Genomic DNA, 23,413 nt, shown 5'->3' with positions numbered 1-23,413 from the left:
GCCTGTCTTCATTTACCGACCTTGCCGAGGAGGTAAACTTGCGGTATTTCACACCTCCGACACTCCCCATATACTTTCCCCCCGCCTCCTTGTTCCCCCCTTCTCTTCAGACATGCGAGAGGTAATGCTCTTCCCCTCTGTTACTTTAGGGGCCTTAGACACTTCTTTTTTCTCTTTACATATAATACTTAGCTTTGTTCATTTTCATAGGTATAACGCTTGGTTCTGACCCTATGGAGCTTAGACGGTTACTGTATGCAGATTTGGGGCTCAATGTTTTTCTTCCTGTTTTTACACTGATTTTCACCTGAATTGATTATGTTCATTCGTTATACCTCTGCATTTTGATACGATATGCCTGTAATACTCACTACGGTCTTCCACAACTCCAATTATAGACATGTCTCCCTTACCTGTCCTGATCTCGTCTCGGCTTAGTCTGACTTCACAAGCACACTCGTTTTATTTGCACCCTGGTACTTCTTCCATACAATGAATAGAGGTGCTCCATGCCTGGAATCCTATCACTCATGTTGCACTCATTTCCCATTCTCCTCGTTGGCACCCCCTGAACACCACACGCCATGCTATTTTCCAGAGATGTTCGGTGACCTATCCTATATACTCAGCCCCGAGGTTTTTCTGCAACACCCACCCCTCTCAAACCCCTCCTCTCCAAAACCTAATTTTCTCTCCTTAACTCCTCATAAGAGGCTACCGGCTGGCGGTTGCTCTCTTCTCGGTTCAACGCCTACTTCGTTCCCCACACAGTGAGCTCTGCGAGCTCTTACTGAACCTTTATTTCCAGCTACTATCATTATCTCTTCTCTGTACCTTTTTTTCCCTCCTTTTTTCGTTTTTCTCTTCTCTCCCTAACTTTCCTCCTCTTTTCTAGTCTCTTCTTCCCTCACGTGGACTAGCGGGACTTCTCCTCAAGCTGTTTATTACTAATACCTTTCCTTCTCTTTTTACTTTTTCTCTTAGGAGTGCTCCCATTCCCTCCCCCCTCCCAGCTTCTTCCCCCCCTCCCCTTTGGGTTTTTTTTTTTCTATTTCCTGCCCACTCCCCTGACCATTAGTGCGTTGCGTCATCGGATTCACACAATATTGACCTGTAGTCATGCCCTCTCCCACCTCAGTCTCGGGACCATTGTCCTTAAAAATTCTCTCACTCAATGTCAAGGGTCTGAACACACCCGAAAAGCGTTCCATGCTGCTCTCTTACTTGCATAAACAAAAAGCGGACGTAGTCTTTCTCCAAGAGACACACTTTCGCCAAGATTCCATTCCCAAGCTTTTTAACTTCCGCTTCCCCACAGTCCTCCATGCCACCAACCCCTTGGCTAAATCGAAAGGGGTAGCCATCTTGTTCGCCAGACATCTCCCTTTCAATGTAACAGACTCCCTTGCAGATCTCAAAGGTAGATATCTGTTTATAAAGGGCTCCTTTGCCAACAGACCCATCACATTTGCTTACATTTATGCTCCCAACACCAAACAGGTTTCTTTCATGCGCTCACTCACTACTGTCCTAGCCACTTTCCAATCAGGTGTGTTGATATTGGGGGGTGACTTGAATGTCCCTTTAAGCCCACTGCTAGACTCCTCCTCGGGAAGCTCCTTTTTGCCTTTCAAGGCTCTTAAGCAAATACGCATACAATTACAACACTTGCAACTACACGACTCCTGGCGAACCCTCTACCCTACTGTTAAGGACTACACGTTTTTCTCCCCACCACATAATAAATACTCTAGGATAGATTACTTCTTTTTGTCGCAATCAGATCTCCCACTCCTCCATGCTGCCTCCATAGAGCCGATGGTTCTTTCCGATCACCACCCTATCACCATAACGTTACGGTTCCCCGAGAAATACACACGCTCGAAATTTTGGCGTCTAGATGCCTCTCTCCTTGCGGATATTGCTATCGAACAAGAGATCCGCTCTAATCTGACTGAATATTTCTCCTTGAATTGCTCTTCGGACCCCTCTCCCCTCACGCAGTGGGAAGCCCATAAGTGTGTTATCCGTGGTATCCTCATAGCTACTGCGACAAGGTGTAAAAGAGACAGACAGAAGCGCTTGAAACTCCTTACAGATAAGATCCACTCTTTGGAGAGAGCACATAAGCTGACTCTGGCTGCGTCGACCCTTTCAGAACTCACGAACACCCGCATACAACATCTCACAGAACTGGGTAAGGTGGTTAAAAAAAGATTTATTCTCTCACAAAAGCTGTACTATGAATTCGCTAATAAGAGCGGGAAGTTCCTTGCTAGAGCTCTCCGTGAGAAACGATCTAAAATGAGGGTACATAAAATAAGAGGCTCCAACGGCACTGTGGCTACATCTAACCCTGACATAGCCTCCCATTTCGAACACTTTTACAAATCCTTATACAATCTCCCACCTGAACGTCCTCCTCTGCATAACGACAAATCCAGAGCTTCCTTGATCTCTGAATTCCTCCATCTCTAGAGCCCAAATTCTTTCTCCGAGGAGCTGGTTCATTCTTTGGAAAAAGATCTGACCTTGAATGAGCTGCAGTGCCCTGTAAAGCAGCTGAAACCTGGCAAGAGCCCGGGCCCTGACGGTTTTTCAGTAGCTTATTACAAATCTTTCCAAGACATCCTGGGTACTCCCTTCCTTTCTGCTTTTAAAACTCTTTCTCAATCTCCCCAGCCACAAAATCAACTTTTGGAGGCTCACATTACAGTTATCCCCAAAAGCGATAAGCATAATACCCAGGTTTCCAATTACAGACCCATTTCCCTGCTGAATGTGGACATTAAATTATTTGCGAAGATACTTGCTAACCGACTCCTTCCCTTGCTTCCCTCCCTGATCAATTTGGATCAAGTGGGATTTATTCCTGGCAGAGAAGCAAGGGACAATACTATTAAGGCCCTTAATCTCCACCACTGGCTTCGTAAATCCTTTGACTCCCGGCTTTTTCCTTTCTTTGGATGCAGAAAAGGCCTTTGATAGGATTGCATGGGATTACTTGCAGGGGTCTTTGATGGCACTAGGTTTGGGTGAGAAGATACTTAACTTCATAATGACCCTATATTCTGGCCCAACAGCCCGAGCCCGGGTTAACGGACATCTGTCAAACTCCTTCCACTTAGGAAACGGAACTTGTCAGGGTTGCCCCCTCTCCCCGCTCTTGTTTGTCTTATCCCTTGAGCCTCTACTACGGAAAATTCGTTTAAATCCCGATATCAAAGGGATTAACGTAGCAGACAAAGAATATAAGCTCGCTGCTTACGCTGACGATATCCTCCTGTTCCTTGCTGATCCTCATACCACTTTGCCGAATCTACTGAAAGATTTTGCTTTCTTTCGATTCTTGTCAAATTTCAAAATCAAATTTTCCAAGTCCTTCACCCTTAACATCACCGTTCCCCCTGAATTGGTCTCTTTCTGTGAGTCCCATTTCCCATTTCAATGGGAAAGGGAAGCCCTTCCTTATCTTGGTGTGCAGCTAACCCGTAACCTCGACGACCTCTATGCCAAAAATTTCCTTCCTGTTCTTCGTTCTATTCAGGAGGATCTCAATAAATGGCATCGTCCTTGCTTTTCATGGTTTGGAAGGGCAGCAATAATTAAAATGAATATACTTCCCATTCTCCTCTATCTCTTTCAAACATTGCCAATTCAGCTACCTCTTGCATTTTTTACCTCTTGCAAAAAACTGTGCTCACTATTCCTATGGAACCATAGGTGTCCGCGCATTGCTTTCTCTCAACTGACCCTTTCTAAACTTAGAGGGGGAATTGAGCTTCACCGTTACTATTGGGCATGTCATCTTTCCGGTATAGTTGATTGGCACATCCACACTGCCTCCAAAGACTGGGTCCATTTAGAAAATGCCTTCTCACCCTCACCCCTGGCATTGATACCATGGCTATTGCCGAAGCATACGCCTCAAGTTCTTCTAACCCACCCTCTGGTGGGGCCCACATTAAAACTTTTCCGCTTGGTTTGTAAATCTGCATCCATCTCCGATACACCTAATCTCTTGACCTCCATCCGTCTCAATCCAGACTTCCCCCCTGGCATACATAAAGACTTCCTATCCAAACACTGGCCACACGACCAGGTCTTAGTAAAACACTTTCTCCACAAAGGCAAGGTGAAACCACTCCATGAACTGCTTGATAGCCTGGATATCCGCGAATTCCCTTTCTGGGCTTATTTCCAGATTAGACACTTCCTGCTTTCACATAAACTCCATCATAACTGGACCAGTCCTCTTACTCCTTTTGAATCTATATGCTCTAAAGCTGAACCACGGAAACATCTGATCTCAGAGATCTACCCCCTCCTCGTGGAGAACAGGACCTACAACTCTCTTCCCCCATGCCGTGCGTGGAACAGAGACCTGGAGGCTGACTTGTCAGATTCAGACTGGGACCTAATATTTATGTACTCCCATAAATGCTCCCTCAATGTCTCGACGCAGGAAAACGGCTACAAACTGGCCTCTAGATGGTACCAAACTCCTTCCAGAATTCATCGTTTCAACCCTTCCTTTCCCAACAGCTGTTGGAGATGTGGGACCTCAGATGGATCATTTCTCCACATCTGGTGGTCTTGCCCGATCGTTCAACCATTCTGCCAAGAGGCCCATCGGCTTGTGGTGTCAGTAAGTATCTTACCCCTAGATCTCTCTCCAGCTCAGCTCCTTCTCCATCATTCTTCCCTTCCCAAGAGACAGTATTTCAAATGCTTAGCCATGCATATGGTCAATGCAGCCAGACTCTGTCTTCCTGTTCTATGGGGCTCCACCCACCCTCCCTCCTTCCATACGTGACTGGCTTACCCGCGTGGGTAAAATGGCAGAGATGGAAGAACTGATTGCGACTGCACTTGATACCCCAACTAAATTCTCCCATATATGGGCCTGCTGGACTCACTTTCAAACTACTCCTACATATCGATCCCTGATGGATCAATCTATCTGATTTAACTTAGTCCTACAGCTTGTGATACTCCTTTACCCTTAATGGTACGGATGCAAACAATTTCCCCTTCAGTGTTCTACCCCCAACTGCTCGACACTGGTGATAGTTTAGATCACAATCTCATCCGCTTATGACCTATTGTATTGACGATGGTACAAACTTCTCACGTTACCCCCTCCCTTACTTTGCCCCTTCCCTGTGCTCCCCTCCCCCCCCCCCCTTTTTTTCTTTTTCTTTTCTCTCTCCCATCTTTTCTTCTCTCTTCTTCCTCTTCTTACATGCTCTTATACATCTTAGGTACTCATTAAAGGATCATTTGGCATGTTAATAGCGTACCTCCCTTATTTTTATTAGCGGCCCTCATGACAATTTACTTTTGCATTCAGATACCTCTATCGTCTTAAGATTGTAGCAATGCCTTTTACATAAGCTCCGCATCTATCCTCCCTTTCTTTACAGACCTACACATCGAGATATATTTACAGGAGGTCCGGTGCCACAATCCTCCAAATCGCTTTACAATAACGCCTGAGTATTACAAGCATAACCCTGTCGCGGCCTAGTATATTAATACTATCCATATTCTTGCATTTCATTCCATTCTTTCATGTTTTCTGCATTGCCAAATGTCTTGTCTCCACTTCATTTGCATATTTTCTATGTCATTCTGTATTTCATTAATAAACTTTTATGGAATAAAAAAAAAAAAATTAAATTTTGCCCAAATTCCTGCACCTCTTTAAAGCCTCGACTATTTTTCTTCCCAACAACGTGGTTCCATACCATCAACAATTATATGGTCCAATTTTCAACACATTTCTGGAATGGCATTGCAAACACCGATCATGTCAAAAGAACTGGTATATATTTTTACCATTATTCCTTGGATTCCCAGTTTGTCTTCACACACCACACGAGTAGTTAACATTTGTTGAAGTAAGTTCATACATGGTGGTTGCAGCTAGTTAATTTACTGCATAAAACCACAGCCTCTACCTGCAAACAGATGTTACTTATAAAGTTATCTTTAATGGCTTGGCAGAGCATCAGGCAAAAGTTGAATTGTGTCTAGAATCACACCTCTCCAAGATCAATCCCTGGTACATCCCAACCCTGCCTGAACTCTAAAAACATTCAGACAGGGTTTGTGAGATCATTTGCATCCTTTCCCTCACAATGTCTTTATTGATTTTATTTTTTTTTACTTTTTCAAAGCCTTTTATTAAGACATGCAGTAACAAAGCAGATTGGCCCACTCTGTCTGGGGTTGCAGCCTTGTCCCTTCAAAACTCTGCTTCAGGAATATGACCAATCTAAGCAAGTGACTAATAATTATAAATATATTTGCAATCATTTAGGATTCAACCAATTACCACCTCCTATGACAAGTGAACAGCACGTATTACTATTCTAACTAGAGAAGCCTGAACCGAAGTAGAGAACACTTGGTTTCTTGATGTAACTAGCAGAGTAGACAAACTAATTCAGTTTACATTGCTGCATCTTGTCTACTAAACTTCAGACTGGTTGTGTTAGATGGGTATCCTACTTCATGCAATATATGCAAGATGACCAGTGATGAGGTTGTATGATATCACATCTTTTGGTCATGTCTTAAGTTATCTTCTTTATGGCAGCAAATCATATGTCCTTCTCACTGACCAACTTTGATTCAGAGTTTCAACATCCTATGAAGTTCTCCTATTTGAAATTGTAGAAAACTTCATCCCACATTCAAAAGAATCCTACATTCCAAAAGAATGCTTTGACTAGTCTGTTTATGAAAGGAAAGCGATTGTCACGTACCTGGTTGGGGAGCCTGACGTGGAGAGAGGGCGTCCTCTTACAACTCCTGCTCGGAGCCCCTGATAGTGAGAACAGAGGGAGAACAACAAAAAGAAGCGCACCAACCTTGCGCATTACCTCAGTAACCAAAATTTATTGAATAAAAGAATGGTACTCACAAACAGCGAATAAAAACAGGCATGTAAGTCCTCAAAGGGACTTTAAAGGCAAGATGCAAATGCGAATCCCATCATGGAGGAAGCCACTCAGAACAGCTGACGCGTTTCGAAGGACAAGCCTTCTTCCTCAGAGCTGACTAGACTGAGAGTGTGTGTTCCCATTTATGCCTCCAGACTGAAATAAGGCCCTCCCCAATGGGTTGGGCTGTCCTGGGCAGGGAGGAGGGGCTCGGGTGTCACCAAGATGCAATAAATAATCATCAAGATTTCATAAAACCATATAAATAGTAGACATAAAGAATAGAATAGACATATACCGTATATACATATATGAAATCAATTAATACTACAAAATTCATTCATTAATACGTACAGCTTGTAAATACATGGATAAAAGTTTAAAAATTAAAAATTAAAAATGACCAATTAGCTAATTAATCTCTTCATTAAAAATTATTATACTATAATTAACATTTATTATTGTCATTGCACTAACGGTCAAAATGCATACAATAGATATAGAAAAAGGAAAATAGAGGAACTCACACAGTTAGATGAGCCATTCATGGCCAATGATTTCAGGATTATTCCCACAAAGTGGGCAAAGCAGCCTGAGTATTTTGCTAAAAATAGTAGTAGTAGGATTAGTGATAACAGTTTGAGGAATGTTGCTATAAAAATGAATGCCCACAAAAACCTTTCTCCTACAGTTACATTCAGTTATATATATATATATTTTTATAGCAACATTCCTCAAACTGTGCAATGACAATAATAAATGTTAATTATAGTATAATAATTTTTAATGAAGAGATTAATTAGCTAATTGGTCATTTTTAATTTTTAATTTTTAAACTTTTATCCATGTATTTACAAGCTGTACGTATTAATGAATGAATTTTGTAGTATTAATTGATTTCATATATGTATATACGGTATATGTCTATTCTATTCTTTATGTCTACTATTTATATGGTTTTATGAAATCTTGATGATTATTTATTGCATCTTGGTGACACCCGAGCCCCTCCTCCCTGCCCAGGACAGCCCAACCCATTGGGGAGGGCCTTATTTCAGTCTGGAGGCATAAATGGGAACACACACTCTCAGTCTAGTCAGCTCTGAGGAAGAAGGCTTGTCCTTCGAAACGCGTCAGCTGTTCTGAGTGGCTTCCTCCATGATGGGATTCGCATTTGCATCTTGCCTTTAAAGTCCCTTTGAGGACTTACATGCCTGTTTTTATTCGCTGTTTGTGAGTACCATTCTTTTATTCAATAAATTTTGGTTACTGAGGTAATGCGCAAGGTTGGTGCGCTTCTTTTTGTTGTTCTTCCTCACAGTTTCGTTTGGGCTTCCCCAGCCTTGGTGTGGAGCTGCACGACCTTGTCTATTTCGGTGGTTCCTTCCTTTTTTGGAGTTTGTTCCATCTACTCACCACCGGTCTGGGTCCTGGAGCGCAGGAGATATCGCATTTTGTTCAGTGAGAACAGAGGGCACAGAGCCAGGAGTGGCACGAGTGCCGGGTGGATCTGGAGCTGGCGACAGATAGCTGGGGACCCAGGAGATCCGGATGCAGGCCAGGTGCGGGTGCAGGAACATAGGCGCAGCAGCAGGCAGGTATGGCGACAATCAGGATGCAGACTGGAACCGGACACTGGATCGTGGGTGCAGTAGCAAGCAAGTATGGCAGTGACCAGGATGCAGGCCAGGTGCAGGACCATGAGTGCAGCGACAGGTAAGTAAGGCAGCCGTCAGGATGTAAGCCAGGTACAGGTGCAGGTAGATGCAGCAGAGTCAGACAAGCCGGGTCAGTATCAAGCGGGCAGATAAAGTACAAGGGAGCAGGCAAGCGGATGGTCAGGGATAGCCGAGGTCGGTGCAGGCGGATTTCGTTTTTAGGCAAATCAGAATACAGGTAACAGGCTCAGGAATATGTGCAGGAACATTATAGACCAGAAGGCAATGACTTTACTGTTCTGCAGGTTTAAATAGCCTGCCTGGCGTGACGTGTACGCTTACTGCGCATGCGCGAGCTTTCCACGCTACTGCGCATGCGCGCCTGCACGCTCCCATGCCTGCGCACTCGCACCGCCACGGCCTGAGGGGATCCGTCGCCGTCGCACGGCTGCACAGCGACAGGATCCCTGACAGTGATCCTTTTAAATGGAAAAACTTTTAGCCACCCACTTGTGATATGGTCATCCAACTGGTCAATGCTGCTAAGTGTAGACTGACATATTCTAGGCAGAAATGTGACAAAACCGGGGGTCTAATGTAACAATAACCAACTGCAACTTCTTCAGTGACCTGTCTAAATATGATAATTGATCTTCCTGTTTCTATTTGTACTGTCATATTGCCACAGGGAAAATATAAATGGATGAGGAAGGGGGGATTGACTTAATGGCTCATATACATGGATGTCAGTTAGTCTATCTGTTTGCTGCTGTAACTTGATTACACTGGATTATTGTTGAGGACACTAAAAAAAAAAATCAGTTATTCGTGTCATAATATGCAATAGTTTTTCTTACTGACATCTTAAGGAGTGAGGAAGAAACAAAAAAAACTGTTTTAGGAGTGCAGGTGAGTCTTGCGCTAGGGAGAAAAAGGCCAGACAGCTGCAGGTATGAAGTGCAGGTAAGATATGCTGAATAATACCAACAACAGCATCCTTAAATATCCTATACAGTATATAAAAGTAAGTGCTGACAGATCATCATCTCTAACTTCTAATTTTCCTATATTGTACAGATACAGTATATATTACTATCTATATAATTTACTGTATAATATTTATTTAGAAAATAAAGTCTGTATTTAGTGTATCTTTAACTGCTTGCCTACTGCAAAATATGTGTGTTGAAGGCAATGTTTATATATTTCAAAAGATCAAAGTGTTTGAGCATTTCTGTTATCTATAAAAAGGGTACTCTAAGTGCTATTATAGTGGTAAAGCTATTGTGAAAGCACACAGCAAGCTTGAGCATTTTGCAGCAGATGATCAGAAATCTTACCTTTCTGTCATCTAGTGGCCTTTCTGCAAAATGCAGCTAAAATTCCAAATCCACATTATTTCAACAGATATTCTTTAATTCTGCTAATGAAAAATGCCTACTAATGAGGAGTAACTGCTGAATGTTAAGTGCAGCATTTTTCATGTCCTAATTAGACAAAATTGTATTTATTTTCAGTTAAACTAGCACAAATTCTGTATACATGTATAAATGCAAACATATACAGTATAATAAATACATGTATTTTATGCCAGAGGAAGTGCTAGAATTGTGGAAGACCTAGGGCATCCTGGGGAACTGTATGGAAAAAAATGATGTGGTGCGCTTACCAAACAGTGGATGTGACCACATTGTGCCAGCAGTGGAAAGGCAGGGACAAAGTTAAATATTATCTAAATCTACTATTTAAATGCAACACACATGCCACAGTCCTTTTAACCAAAAATTATTTTTAAAGTGTATGTAAAGCTAAAACCTTTTTTATGTAACCCCTTGACACTGACGTAACACAAATATGCGGCCTCACAGAACTGGGCTTTTTTCCGTGGGGCTGCATATTTGCATACCTCTCTTTGTGCTGGGAGTGCACCGCACAGCACATTCCCAGCACAAAGACCGGGGTGTCACTGAGAGCCCCGGGTCCCGTTCTAACGATCGGGACCCGGGACTCCCGATTCCGGGTCGCATGATTGCTGTGATAGCCTCTGATTGGCTATCACAGTGATCAGTCACTATACAGCCTGGCCCCCTTGTTTTTTTTTCCTCTCTATGAATGGAGGAGAGAGATACATTGTTTCTCTCTAACTCCTGGCATAGAGGGAGAAAAAAAAGATAAATAAATATTAAAAAAATAAAATAAAAAATAAAGAAAAAATACCTAGATCAAGGTTTGATCTAGTTCAGTGCCAGGGTTAGTGTTTGGGTCAAGGTCAGGGTCAAGGTCAAAAGGTCAAAGGTCAGAATTTTTTTTTTATTGGTATTAGTGTCAGTGTGTTTTAGGTAAACAAAAATAAAATGCGCACTATTGTCTCTGGGCTGTACTACGGGTACAAACAACAAATAACACACATATATGGTATCGCTGTGATCATCAAGAGCTGTAAAATTTATTTTGGGCTGTTCTTTGGTGGTAGGTTATAGTAGTATCAAGAAACACACAGCTAAATTAAAAAAAATATATTTTTTTTTTACTATTTTGGGCCAGTTTTCCTTTGATAATAAAAAATAATGAGGATATATCCAATACCATTTACCACCAAATGAAATCCCAATTTGTCCTGAAAAAAAAGGTATAATTTACTTGAATATTCAAAGTAGTTGTGATGATATGTACGGTTTTACTAACACATGTAGAAGTTGCAAAATTGTGCTTAGGCATTAAGATTTGTTTTACCCTTAGGTGTGAAGGAGTTAAAGCAGAACTCTAATCAAATTTTATATTGTCACATGCAGTGAGGCTTTGCCCACACAACATGGGTTAACTGCTTGTTTTGTCCAGGGGCTCGGGGAAAATCTATACTTACCCCGTCCTCCGATTCTCTGGAAAACCGCACTCCTCCATGTCCAGCGGTGTACTGTTCCTGCTGTCCTCACGTCCGGATCCGTTGTATGGGCATGATGACGCCAGGAACAGCCCATTCACAAGACCGGTACCATGCAGGGCAGGTCTTGAGCTTGGAGGAGCTACTGATTAGGTAAGTATATCTCAGCTATGCAAACCCCTAGACAAAAATGAGCATTTAACCCATGCAGAGTGGGCACAGCCCCACTGCATAGGAAAATAACATTTTGTTGCCTGGATTTCTTCTTTAACTTTTGGATAGAGTAGGCTAGGGTTTTATTGCCAGCTGTGTTCTCACTGGGTACATTAATTTCCTTATATGTCCTGGTGGCTATTGTTAGAGATGCAGAAAGTGATGGGCAGTTCAAAATGTTACAGTTATCAACAGAACAGGGGGTGAGGGTAAATGTTCCAGTGGGAAACTCATTCTGGTTACACCTGCCTAATATGAGAATCTCTCCTTTGTAGAGATTTCCTTTTTTTTGTTGCGTCTCCAGAACAGATATATACCATCGTTTGTAGACGCTATACCTTTCACACAAACCAATTAATATTATTATTATATTATTATACAGGATTTATATAGCAGTTTGCTCAGCGCTTTACAATATACACTTATTATTTTTTTTACCAAAGATATGTAGCAGAATACATTTTGGCCTAAATTTATGACGAAATTAGATTTTTTTTTAATTTTTTTAGTGGATATGTTTTATACCAGAAAATAGAAAATATTGTTTGTTTGTTTTTTTAATTTTTGTTCTTTTTTTATTTATATCATAAAAAATGAAAGCTCTATTTATGTGAAAAATTTTTATTTACATTTCATGTGAATGCACTGTTGCATGACCGTGCAATTGCCAGTTAAAGTAGTGCAGTGCCAAATAGCAAAAAATGTCCTGGTCATGAAGTGGGAAAAATCTTCCGGAGCTGAAGTGGAAAAACAGTTGAGGATAACATAGCAACCAGCAACTCTTGTGACTTTGAATGCTTTGGTCATGAGTATGTAATTACAACATATCAAAGTGTAGGGTTCATTAATATGTAATATATAACACAGTGTATACAGTGAGGAACAGAAGTATTTGAACACCCTGCGATTTTGCAAGTTCTCCCACTCTGAGAGACAGAATTAAAAAAAAAAATTCAGGAAATCACATTGTATGATTTTTAAAGAATTTATTTGTCTTGCACTGCTGAACATAAGTATTTGAACACCTGAGAAAATCAGTGTTAATATTTGGTACAGAAGCCTTTGTTTGCAACTGCACACACTGCAACAGGGATTTTGGCCCACTCCTCCACACAGATCTCCTCTAGATCTGTCAGGTTTCGGGGCTGTCGCTGTGCAACAAGGAGTTTCAGCTCCCTCCAAAGATGTTCTATTGGATTTAGGTCTGGAGACTGGCTAGGCCACTCCAGAACCTTGATATGCTTCTTACGGAGCCACTCCTTGGTTATCCTGGCTGTGTGCTTCGGGTCGTTGTCATGTTGGAAGACCCAGCCACGACCCATCTTCAATGCTCTGACTGAGGGAAGGAGGTTGTTGCTCAAAATCTCGCAATAAATGGCCCCATTCATCCTCTCCTTAATACAGTGCAGTTGTCCTGTCCCCTTCACAGAAAAGCACAGTAGGGATGGTGTTCTTGGGATACAACTCATCCTTCTTTTTCCTCCAAACACGACGAGTGAAGTTTAGACCAAAAAGTTCTACTTTGGTTTCATCTGACCACATGACTTTCTCCCATGCCTCCTCTGGATCATCCAGATGGTCATTGGCAAACTTCAGACGGGCCTGGACATGTGATGACTTCCGTGCAATGCATGATTTGAAACCATGATGGCGTAGTGTTCTACCAACAGTGACCTTTGAAACTGTGGTCCCAGCTCTCTTCATGTCATTGACCAGCTCCTCCCTTGTAGTTCTGGGCTGATTCCAAACCTTTCTTATCATCAGTGATACCCCACGAGGTGAGATCTTGCATGGAGCCCCAGTCCGAGCGAGACTGAGAGTCGTCTTTAGCCTCTTCCATTTTCTAACAATTGCTCCAACAGTTGATCTATTTTCATCAAGCTGCTTGGCAATTGCCCTGTAACACTTTCCAGCCTTGTGGAGGTCCACAATTTTGTGTCTGGTGTCTTTTGACAGCTCTTTGGTCTTGCCCATGGTAGTAGTTGGCGTCTGACTGACTGTGGGTGGACAGGTGTCTTTAAAGAGCTCAGACAGGTGCTACTAAGTTAGATTAATGAGTGGAGTAGAAGTGGACTTTTCAAAGGCACAGTAACAGGTCTTTGAGAGCCAGAATTCTTGCTGTTTCTTAGGTGTTCAAATACTTATGTTCAGCAGTGCAACACAAATAAATTCTTTAAAAATCATACAATGTGATTTCCTGAATTTTTTTTTTTAATTCTGTCTCTCAGAGTGGGAATGCACCTACAATGTGAATTTCAGACCCCTCCATGATTTCTAAGTGGGAGAACTTGCAAAATCGCAGGGTGTTCAAATACTTCTGTTCCTCACTGTATAGTACAGGGGTCAATAATACAATATTTAATGTATAACAGAGTGTACATAATGCAGGAGTCAGCAGTACATACAGTCAGGTCCATAAATATTGGGACATCGACACAATTCTAACATTTTTGGCTCTATACACCACCACAATGAATTTGAAATGAAACAAACAAGATGTGCTTTAACTGCAGACTGTCCGCTTTAATTTGAGGGTATTTACATCCAAATCAGGTGAACGGTGTAGGAATTACAACAGTTTGCATATGTGCCTCCCACTTTTTAAGGGACCAAAAGTAATGGGACAATTGGCTTCTCAGCTGTTCCATGGCCAGGTGTGTGTTATTCCCTCATTATCCCAATTACAATGAGCAGATAAAAGGTCCAGAGTTCATTTCAAGTGTGCTGTTTGCATTTGGAATCTGTTGCTGTCAACTCTCAAGATGAGATCCAAAGAGCTGTCACTATCAGTGAAGCAAGCCATCAGTAGGCTGAAAAAACAAAACAAACCCATCGGAGAGATAGAAAAAACATTAGGCGTGGCCAAAACAACTGTTTGGAACATTCTTAAAAGGAAGGAACGCACCGGGGAGCTCAGCAACATCAAAAGACCCAGAAGACCACGGAAAGCAACTGTGGTGGATGAACGAAGAATTCTTTCCCTGGTGAAGAAAACACCCTTCACTACAGTTGGCCAGATCAAGAACACTCTCCAGGAGGTAGGTGTATGTGTGTCAAAGTCACCAATCAAGAGAAGACTTCACCAGAGTGAATACAGAGGGTTCACCACAAGATGTAAACCATTGGTGAGCCTCAAAAACAGGAAGGCCAGATTAGAGTTTGCCAAACGACATCTAAAAAAGCCTTCACAGTTCTGGAACAACATCCTATGGACAGATGAGACCGAGATCAACTTGTACCAGAGTGATGGGAAGAGAAGAGTATGGAGAAGGGAAGGAACTGCTCATGATCCTAAGCATACCACCTGATCAGTGAAGCATGGTGGTGGTAGTGTCATGGCGTGGGCATGTATGGCTGCCAATGGAACTGGTTCTCTTGTATTTATTGATGATGTGACTGCTGACAAAAGCAGCCGGATGAATTGTGAAGTGTTTCGGGCAATATTATCTGCTCATATTCAGCCAAATGCTTCACAACTCATTGGACGCCGCTTCACAGTGCAGATGGACAATGACCCAAAGCAGACTGCAAAAGCAACCAAAGAGTTTTTTAAGGGAAAGAAATGGAATGTTATGCAATGGCCAAGTCAATCACCTGACCTGAATCCGATTGAGCATGCATTTCACTTGCTGAAGACAAAACTGAAGGGAAAATGTCCCAAGAACAAGCAGGAACTGAAGACAGTTGCAGTAGAGGCCTGGCAGAGCATCACCAGGGATGAAACCCAGCGTCTGGTGATGTCTATGCGTTCCAGACTTCAGGCTGTCATTGACTGCAAAGGATTTGCAACCAAGTATTAAAAAGTGAAAGTTTGATTTATGATTATTATTCTGTCCCATTACTTTTGGTCCCTTAAAAAGTGGGAGGCACATATGCAAACTGTTGTAATTCCTACACCGTTCACCTGATTTGGATGTAAATACCCTCAAATTAAAGCTGACAGTCTTCAGTTAAAGCACATCTTGTTTGTTTCATTTCAAATCCATTCTGGTGATGTATAGAGCCAAAAATGTTAGAATTGTGTCTATGTCCCAATATTTATGGACCTGACTGTAAATTATGGTCAAGCAGCTCTCCTCCTTCTAGAAAACGCTCCCCAGGACCCCCAATAGCAAACTCCCTAACATAAATCCTCCACTCTGTAATGCAAGCACCCTTAACCCACCCCCGAACAAAGTGTTCTCCCACACAAGAATCCCCCAAGCAAACCACCCCCTGCAAGTAAACACATCCCCACAAGAAACCCTCTCAATCCAGAAAAGGGCCCCACTCCTTGAGAAAATACCCCCCCCCCCGTTAAAATGCTCTCCCCACAAGAAACCCTACACAGAAAAAAATCAACCCCAAGCAGACAAGCAGAAAGCTCCTCCTTACAAGACCCCCAAGAGCAAAAATCTCCCTTCTAGTAAAGAGCCCCTCCCCACAGCTGAATCACCCCCCATTACACAGATTCTCCCCATAATAAGCTCCCAGCAGAAATCACCTTCCCAACAAAGAGATTCTGCCCACTCCTCCCCAAAATATCCCACTACAATAGGATAAACCCTCCTCCACAAGCAAATAGCTCCTTTCCACAAGCAACCCCCTTCAGCAAAGAGCTCATACCCACAAGAACATACCCCTTACAGCAGAAATCACCTGCTCAGCAAAGAGCTCCTGCCAAATAGAACCCATCATACCAAAGTCACCCCCTAGCAAAGAACTCCTCCACAAAATACCCTACCACAACAGAATAAACCCCTCTCCACAAGCAAAGAGCTCTTCTCCACAAGAAACCCTCCGCTAGCAAAGAGCTCATATCCACAAGAACAAACCCTTCTCTAGCAGAAATCACCTACCCAGAAAAGAGCTCTTAATTGCAAGAACCCACACCACAGCGGAAATTGCCTCCTCAGCAAGGAGCTCCTCCCCACAAGAACCCCCCAATAGAAATCACCTCCCCAGCAAAGAATTCCTACCCACAAGAACCCACCACAACAGAATCACCCCTCTACCAGCAAAGAGCTCCTCTCCACAAGAATCCTCCTCTAGTAAAGAGTTCAAACACATAAGAACAACCTACCCCAGCAGAACTACCCTCCACTCATCTCAGCAAAAAGCCCTTTCCCACAAGAGAAGGCCCTCAGGAGAAGTCCAAATAGACTACAATTGTGCTAAATTTGTCTGACAAGAAATATATTGGTTTGTCACCTTGTCATGAGCTGTTGAGCAGTGATCCCATTTAGCCTAAACTTACTAATGATATATATATATATATATATATATATATATATATCAAGAACAATAAATAGCTAGATAGCCATCAACATTACACACCCTGTGCTGCTGCTTACTTTCACTATAACCTTTACATTGCTGTTTAACTTACAGACCTCAGATATTGCATGGCAGAGAGTGAACAATGTCCTTCCTCCTTAGCTGTGTCATATGACAAACTTTTGGTTTGAACTGGCTTTATGTTTTACTTGTATGCATTGAGATAGACTAGAATACATGTTTTTTAATTTATATTTTAAAGTTTTATAATAAATTGAATTTTCTTATTCATATGCCTTTCATTATAGCATCTGACATCTTATAGAAACTAAGGTGTACGTAAAGCCAACATTTTTTTGTTGTTGCTGATGGATTAGCAAAGGATAAAAACCCCTTTTGATTATTTATTGCTGTATGTCTCTCACATTCTCTATTTGTTCATATCCCTTGTCACCAAGACAAAAAGCAATGAGAAATTCAAAATATTACGGTTACCAAGACCAAGAGATGAGGATAAATCTAATATTGCAGTCACCTGGCAAAAGCTATCTTAGAGGGGAATTCCTCTCATTTTGTAGAAATTTTATTTTACTATTGCTTATATTGCATATATTGCTTATATGAGGCAGAAGTGAAGGAAAATTTTTCCTCAATGGAACACAGAAAGAAAAAGATGAGTAATTCTCTTTTCTTGCTCTCATAGTTACTAATTGTTTTTAGTTAAAAACAATACACTGTATGTAATTCAAGACTATTATATAAAAAAAATATATTTCTTGTGAAGTGTTAGGCTATCTTTAGAAGATTCTAAATCTCCTAATGTAAGAAGATTGAAGGAATAGCATTACAATATCTAAATTGCAGCAATATAATTAAACATTACTTGCTAATTTAATAAAAGCCTTTGGATCTAAAAGTTGAGGCTGACCAGACATTTTGCAGACTTCTAAATTTCTACTCTGACAATCAGTCCAGCACAAGGCCAAGATACAGTACAAAGAGAACATTTGTGGTCAATGTGGTCATTCCTAATAACAAGAGTTGAAACTGAAGTCCCACATCACTGCTAAGAGGACCAGATATAACTTTGTTCCATTAAAGGTCAGGGGTACAATTCAAAAAGTAGCCAATGTGTTTCAGGAGTCTAAGTGCCCCCTTCATCAGGCCTTGGCTGGCAACAAAGTGAACAAACCTGAAGTGAATTGGACCTACAATGATACTTTTTCCAGTGTTAATTAAAAGCACAGGCCTAATCAGCAGCTTGTTTGGCAGCCTAATCACATTTGGATCTAAAGGTTGAAGCTGAGCAGATATTTTTTAGACACAACACATATAAACCCATAGCCAGATCATATTTAGAAGAAGGTATACATTTGAAATACGTCAAGGCCAAGACCACTTTTTTGTGATACAGTACAAAGAGAAATTTTGTGGTCAATGTGGACATTCCTAATAACAATGCAGATTTACTATATTTTATATACAGTATACTTTAACAACAATATAACTGCATATTATAGGAGCTATGATAAAAAATATAAATGTTCTGAAATAACAAAAAATGTTTAGTAGAAAATAATAGCAAATGCTTCCTTGAGAACAGTGTTATTTTTGTGTGATCCTCATGCCTTCACAGTAAAACAAAATGTATGTTGAACTGGTTAGAAATTATTTGTATTTTCCATCATTCTTCCACTTAAAGTGACTATGTAGGGAAAGACAACAACAAAGTAGTTCCCCTACTAACAGGATTCAACATTTTGAACCCTTAAAATTCATATACAAGTTCCATCTTTTTGACAGAAAAGAAACCTACACAGGGCTTAGCAAGTTTTCTCTCTTTAATATGACAGGTCTCATGCCTGGTGATGGGACACTCAAGTACCCAGGACTGCAATGTGGAAGTGGCAGATCCCATGGCAGAGGACTAATGCAGATGTAGTAGCGGGTGTCTTATGTTCCCTAAAATTCAGCAGAAGATTTTATTGTTTTTTTTCCTACACATTTTTTGTTCATTTGCCCGTGCTGTGTACATGAAAGGTGAGGTGTTTTATTTAAAACATTTTTAAAGCTTGTTAGGAATGCCTAAATATTTAATGCCCATACTTTGGCACAGGTGTCATTTAGGTTGGAGATGTGAATGAAACTTGGGGTGTGTCTAGAAGCTCTGTATAAATACTGAGGTAATTATTTTTGGTGCTGATAATTTAGCTGGTCAAGATGTGCATGGTTCACAACAAACCTAAAACCTTTTCTTTGTCTTTTTGCTTTTTCTGGTATTTTAATATCAGCTGTAAATGAAATTTGTCACCAACTTCCATGGAAATAAAACTAGAATGCAATAAATCCAATAAATCAGAGGTGTGGTAGAAGAGATGAGCATGTACAACAGATAAGTTTACTTGATTAAGTAGATTTAAATTGTGTTAGAAGAACCCGGCAGGTGAAAATACAAATATGTCAGTTCAGGTTAATTTCAATGGAAATCAAACAAGTAAGTCATCTGTTGTTTCCATACAGCATCTGTTGGATGTATATGTTTCAGACTTTTTAACAATGCCTTATCCTTTTCTGTGATGAATTATTAATGAATTTTATGTCAAATTAATAAGAAAGCAGCGATGTCAGCACTGGAAAATATTGGTGTATGCTATGTAATATAAGTGTAGTGAATCCTAATAAAAATTATACATGTCATTAAAAGATAAATATCTGAAAGTGAATTTCATCTCACACACAATGTGTTATGGACATATTCAATAAAGTAATGCACTGAGCACCAGTGTTGCCCAATGAGGGGTTTTTGTATAATCTCCATTAGAAACTGTAAATAGATACTTTTATAAGTATATTTTAAACAAGTTACAAGGTTAGAAATATCAGAGATTGATTTAATATAGGTGTGCTGTGCATATACATGGGAACAAGGGTCAAGTTTTAGCAATTGATCTACTAGATAGCTTTGTAGTGGAGGAATGTTTTGATGTGCAGAACATGTACGTGCCACAAAGAATGCTACAGTATATTATACTATATGCGAGAAGGGACAACCATTAAATTAACTACCTTATCTCAGACTTTACAGGGCCCACATACAGTCAGGTCCATAAATATTGGGACATAGACACAATTCTAACATTTTTGGCTCTATACATCACCAGAATGGATTTGAAATGAAACAAACAAGATGTGCTTTAACTGAAGACTGTCAGCTTTAATTTGAGGGTATTTACATCCAAATCAGGTGAACGGTGTAGGAATTACAACAGTTTGCATATGTGCCTCCCACTTTTTAAGGGACCAAAAGTAATGGGACAGAATAATAATCATAAATCAAACTTTCACTTTTTAATACTTGGTTGCAAATCCTTTGCAGTCAATGACAGCCTGAAGTCTGGAACGCATAGACATCACCAGACGCTGGGTTTCATCCCTGGTGATGCTCTGCCAGGCCTCTACTGCAACTGTCTTCAGTTCCTGCTTGTTCTTGGGACATTTTCCCTTCAGTTTTGTCTTCAGCAAGTGAAATGCATGCTCAATCGGATTCAGGTCAGGTGATTGACTTGGCCATTGCATAACATTCCATTTCTTTCCCTTAAAAAACTCTTTGGTTGCTTTTGCAGTCTGCTTTGGGTCATTGTCCATCTGCACTGTGAAGCGGCGTCCAATGAGTTGTGAAGCATTTGGCTGAATATGAGCAGATAATATTGCCCGAAACACTTCACAATTCATCCGGCTGCTTTTGTCAGCAGTCACATCATCAATAAATACAAGAGAACCAGTTCCATTGGCAGCCATACATGCCCACGCCATGACACTACCACCACCATGCTTCACTGATCAGGTGGTATGCTTAGGATCATGAGCAGTTCCTTCCCTTCTCCATACTCTTCTCTTCCCATCACTCTGGTACAAGTTGATCTCGGTCTCATCTGTCCATAGGATGTTGTTCCAGAACTGTGAAGGCTTTTTTAGATGTCGTTTGGCAAACTCTAATCTGGCCTTCCTGTTTTTGAGGCTCACCAATGGTTTACATCTTGTGGTGAACCCTCTGTATTCACTCTGGTGAAGTCTTCTCTTGATTGGTGACTTTGACACACATACACCTACCTCCTGGAGAGTGTTCTTGATCTGGCCAACTGTAGTGAAGGGTGTTTTCTTCACCAGGGAAAGAATTCTTCGTTCATCCACCACAGTTGCTTTCCGTGGTCTTCTGGGTCTTTTGATGTTGCTGAGCTCCCCGGTGCGTTCCTTCCTTTTAAGAATGTTCCAAACAGTTGTTTTGGCCACGCCTAATGTTTTTTCTATCTCTCCGATGGGTTTGTTTTGTTTTTTCAGCCTACTGATGGCTTGCTTCACTGATAGTGACAGCTCTTTGGATCTCATCTTGAGAGTTGACAGCAACAGATTCCAAATGCAAACAGCACACTTGAAATGAACTCTGGACCTTTTATCTGCTCATTGTAATTGGGATAATGAGGGAATAACACACACCTGGCCATGGAACAACTGAGAAGCCAATTGTCCCATTACTTTTGGTCCCTTAAAAAGTGGGAGGCACATATGCAAACTGTTGTAATTCCTACACCGTTCACCTGATTTGGATGTAAATACCCTCAAATTAAAGCGGACAGTCTGCAGTTAAAGCACATCTTGTTTGTTTCATTTCAAATTCATTGTGGTGGTGTATAGAGCCAAAAATGTTAGAATTGTGTCGATGTCCCAATATTTATGGACCTGACTGTAATTATCTGGACAACCACATTTAAATCTTTTTTGTTTTTACTATGTCCACTTCAAATTACCCTCTTTAGATATGCAATGGGGATGGCCGTCTGTCCAGGAATGCACATTTTTCCCAGGCTATGACCTTACATAACTAATGTTCCCTCCAAACTATGGTCATGTCCTGGCATACGTAATTTTACCATCAAAATGGGAGGTTCTGGTAAGGGGCTGAGTTATGCTAAATATTGGGGATGAGGAAATTTTCTAATCCTGGATGAGATGCGATAGGAGATGGATTAGATAGTTCCACCAATCAGGATGGCCCCATGCAAGTCTGTGAGATATAGGCCTACATCAGGTTAGGTTTTAGGGGAAGACAGAGAAGATCCAATGATCCTGGGGACCCCCATGCTACACCACTGGTAAATATCAGGACATCTCTCTGGCACTTACATGTATACATGCTTGTCTTATGTGTTGCTGTTTGTGGGTTCAGGGTATGAGTATTATATTCTATAATTCCTTTGTTTAATCTTTTATGTTTTTTTCCTTTTTCTTATTATCGTAAAATAGAAAATTTGTGGTGTGTTAGTTTAGACCTCCGTATTATTCACCAATACGTTTTGGTTGTTGTGTTAAACCTTTCACTCTTGGTCAAAGAATTCTCATTAATGTTAACTAAATTCAAGAGATATTAAATCTCAAAAATATAAAGTACGGGTAACATAAGTGATGATGTGCTAAACTATATAACTCACAATAGCTAAACAGATGTCAGTTTACTGCAGTCAGCTAAATTAAAGATGATTCTTATTGTTTGCAGTTGGTTATGTACTTTTCTGTCTGCCTTATTTTATTAACCAATTAGTGTCAGACTGATACATATGCCATGAATAATGTATAATGCCTTGACCATAAACTTTGTTGAGAAAAACACCTCTAAGGTAACCAAATATATTGCAAAAAATATAAAATTTGTTGTATATTATTACCTGTAGATGTCGAGATAAAATATTCAGCTGACATGTTGAAATCTTTCCAAATTAGTGAGAACCAGAAAACAGTGCCTATACTAAACACATGAAACATGTCCGAGTTGAAAAAATATATCCACAGCCTCCCTTTGAACATGAAATCTTTCATCAAAGAGGAAACTCTCAGATCAGAAACTCCAGGTCATTGCCATAGATGCCATATTCCATTGTACCTTAAACACGGTGCAGACCTCTAGGGGAAACCATAGGCCAATTACATGAGCAACATGTGAAATCTGGAAAAGCCCTTTGACACAGAGAATGCTTTTTCCTAGTTGCAAGAAAGTTGCATGAATTATGTTAGATGTGTTATGTTTTAACAGGTGTAGAAAAGATGGATGTAGATTGACACACAGTAACATTTGTTTGGACCTTTGTAATAAGAAGACAAGATAAACGGTGGTGTTGCTCCTCATACCTGGTTGATTCAATTGAGTTGATTCACTAAGGGATTGAAGGCTGTTCACACGTCAAAGTGAAAATACACCTAGCTTTGTGAATAATGTTCATCTCAACTGTCCAATCATGCACAAGGAAAAACACATATATTTTCCCTGTATAAGGTTTCAGCAGTTAGTGTGAACACAGCTTCACCTTATATTAAACTAAATGAGCATTCACTTTGCTAAGTAAACAGTCTCTACTCCTTCATAGGTCAACATCACTATCCCTGTTGCCATCATATCATATGTG

Source organism: Staurois parvus, unplaced genomic scaffold (genome assembly GCF_062004578.1).
Source record: "Staurois parvus isolate SC_StPar_1 unplaced genomic scaffold, SC_StPar_1.0 ptg000549l, whole genome shotgun sequence".
NCBI lineage: Eukaryota > Metazoa > Chordata > Amphibia > Anura > Ranidae > Staurois > Staurois parvus.
This window is presented reverse-complemented; position numbering follows the sequence as displayed.